Raw genomic sequence first — 3,478 nt, 5'->3', positions numbered from 1 at the left:
TAGAGAGAGAAGCTCTCACTTCTCTCTAGAATTAGGATTAGGTTTAGGTCAATCTCTCTTCTTAGATCTAGATTTAATTCATGCTTTGATTCAATTTTCCTTTATCAATTCTTAATCTTCTCATCTCTCTCTTTCTAGTTATGTGCTTTCATAATTGTAATTCTTCATTTTGTTTTGGATAGATTGTTGTTCCTTAGTTTTCTTCCAATAATGCAATTTGAGGTAATTCATGATAGTTGTGATTTCCTTGCTTGTTGTTGTTAATTCTTTGCAATAATTGTAGTTATATTCTATTCTTGTTATCAATTTACTATGCTTTTCTTTTATGCCTTCCAAGTGTTTGATGAAATGCTTGGTTGGGTTTTAGTGTAGGTTTTGTTCCTCTTGGCTTTGGTTGAGTAATTAGTGACTCTTGAGTTATCTAATTCCTTTGTTGATTGCTAATTAGAAGTTGCTAATTGATTTGAATACCTCTAAAGCTAGTCTTTCCTTTAGGAGTTGATTAGGACTTGAGGGATTAAATCAATTCATCCACTTGACTTTCCCTTATCTAGTAAGAATTAACTAAGTGGTAGCAATGAACAATTCTCATCACAATTGGGAAGGATAACTAGGATAGGACTTCTAATTTCCATACTTTGCCAAGAGTCTTTTATAGTTGTTAGTTTACTTTCATTGCCATTTACTTTCATGCCTCTTATCCAAAACCCCAAAATAACTCAAACCAATAACAAGACACTTTATTGTAATTCCTAGGGAGAACGACCCGAGGTTCAATACTTCGGTTTATAAATTTAGGGGTTTGTTACTTGTGACAAACAATCTTTTGTATGAAAGGATTAGTGATTGGTTTAGAGACTATACTTTACAACGAGATTTCATTAGTGAAATTCTAAACCGTCAAAAATCCAATCGTCAGTCATATATGGCTAGTGGACTTAGGATTTGAATATTTGATTAACTTAAACTTTCCCACCTAACCTATATAATGACCTATACAATTAAGTACTAATCTAACTACCCATTCCTCACTTTTTCACATACTCATGCATTTTCTATTCATTTCACAACACTTACGCATTGATTCTTATTGAGCTTCACTTTGGGGTATTTTGTCCCCTTTATTGCTCTTCTTTTTTTTTCTTTTTTTTTTTCTATTTACATTTTTTTTCTTTTCTTTTCTTTTTTTTCTTTTTCACTTTTATTTCTTTTTCTTTTCATTTTTTTCTTCTTTTTTTTTCTTTCAAACTATACACAAGAACATCAATGCATAAGGTCTATACATTTAATCAATACATGAGTATGTACCCAATTCCCCAATATAAAAATACAAAACACAAACACCCTTTTATCCCAACCAATGTCCCAAAGTTTTCCCACTCTTGGATGACACTCACACTCACTAGCCTAAGCCAATCAAAGATCCAAATAAAGGACATTCATTGTTTTCTGCTTTAAGGCTTGTAATGTGCTAAATTAAAGAACAAGTGGGTTAAGCGTAGGCTCAAAATCGGCTAACAAAGGAGAGTAAAACGTAAGGCTATCTGGATAAGTGAGCTAATGAAATGATGGCCTCAATCATATAAATGAATGAATACACAAAATAATGGACATAAAGAATCAAACAATTCAAGGATCACAATCATAGAAAGAGAGTAATGCACACAAGAAGGAAAATAAGTGGTTATAAGATGTAACCACACCATTAGGCTCAAAACTCACTTGCTTGTGTTCTTAGCTCAAAACCATGTTCCAAAATACATTCCTTCAAGCAAGTTCAACAAAAAATTTTCAAATTGGTAGGTTGCCCTAAAACAGTTTCTTGGAAAGGAAATCATCACCCTAACCAAGTAGTCCTAACAAAAAAAAGAAGTGGTAAAAATATGTACAAATTCTAACTAACATGCAACCTATCATGCAAATGCAATAACTAACTAACATTGGTGTTGAAAAAGAAAATTGTTACCCATGGAGATCGATCGACGACCTCCCCACACTTGAAGATTGCACCGTCCTCGGTGCATGCAAAGAAGAGCAAGGTGGACGGGTTGCTACAATTGATGAGCTCCTCAAATGGTTGTGCGGATGACTTGTTTGTTGCCCCATTTAGAAGCCTTTCCGTTTCCTCCTTTCTTGGTGGCCAGCCTAAAAGGAGAGAAAAAGAAAGAAAATTAAGCCTACAACAAAGATATCAAAGTAAATAGAACATAGGCGGGGCTAATTCCAAATAAGAGTATGATTCTCTACTACATGGTAGCTACAACATGTGAGTGAGAAATCAATATAAGCAAAAGGCATATCAACTGATACTTGATGCAAGAGTAAAGTTAAAGCATGAAGAGTATATTGAGCATCAAGATCAAATAAGAAGAAGTGGGTCATGGAAGACAATATGAGGTCATATCAATGCACAAAGACACAAGAGTCATACAAGATGAAGCATTGATTTAAAAGTTTCATCACCCAACAATATCAAACAAGTCAAGAAGCACCAAAATAATGCAAGGAATCCTCAACAATTGAGTAGGAAGATGCAACACCATTATTAAAATGACTTAAAAAAAACGAAAACATGCTACAAAAACTAGATGAAAATGGGAAGAGTAGAAGTATGTGAACGTGATAAGCAAAAGAAAATGGAAGGGGAGACAAAAAACTCTTTTTTTTTACCGACGCGTACGCGTCATGCGCGCTTACGCATCGATGTGCGTATTGGTTGAAGGACGCGTACGCGCCAGGTGCGCGCACGCGTGCATCGAGTTAGGCCGGAGGCATAATGTCGGCCCAAGTCTGGCACAACTCTCGGGTAAAAGTACCAGGAGTGTGGATCGTGCAATCGACGCGTGCGCGCACAGTGTGCGTGCGCGTGCATTGCCAATTTAAGATCATGCGCGCGTACGCGCTAAGTGCGCGCACGCGTGCACAGACTTGTGCCTTAGGCCCAATGTTCGCACAGTGCAGGCCTAACTCTCGGGTTTTTGGCTGGAGGTGAAATTTTTGCATCCACGCGTACGCGTACAGTGCGCGTCCGCGTGGATGGTCGAAAAATGCTCAGGTGCGCGTACGCGTTATGTGCACGCGCGCGTGGATGGTGTTCTGTTTTTCAAAATTTTTCTATGTGTTTGCACCAATCCAAGCATTCCAAACCTCCAAAGAGCTACCAAAACACCCTAGAACCTTATTCAACATACTATATTACTAACTAAACTCAATAAAACAATAAAAACAAGAAATTAAACTAATTCTACCAATATGTACAAAGAAAGAAAATGAAAAGATGTTACCATGGTGGGGTGTCTCCCACCTAGCACTTTTGTTTATTGTCCTTAAGTTGGACTTATGGGGAGCTCCTCATCAAGGTGGCTTGTGCTTGTATTCATCTTGGAACTCCCACCAATGCTTGGTTCTCCATTGTGCCCCAAGATTTCCTATGGGTTGAGCCAAGTGTTGATGGAGTTCTTCACAAGCTTGGGGCTCC

Source organism: Arachis duranensis, chromosome 5 (assembly GCF_000817695.3).
Source record: "Arachis duranensis cultivar V14167 chromosome 5, aradu.V14167.gnm2.J7QH, whole genome shotgun sequence".
Classification (NCBI taxonomy): domain Eukaryota; kingdom Viridiplantae; phylum Streptophyta; class Magnoliopsida; order Fabales; family Fabaceae; genus Arachis; species Arachis duranensis.
This window is presented reverse-complemented; position numbering follows the sequence as displayed.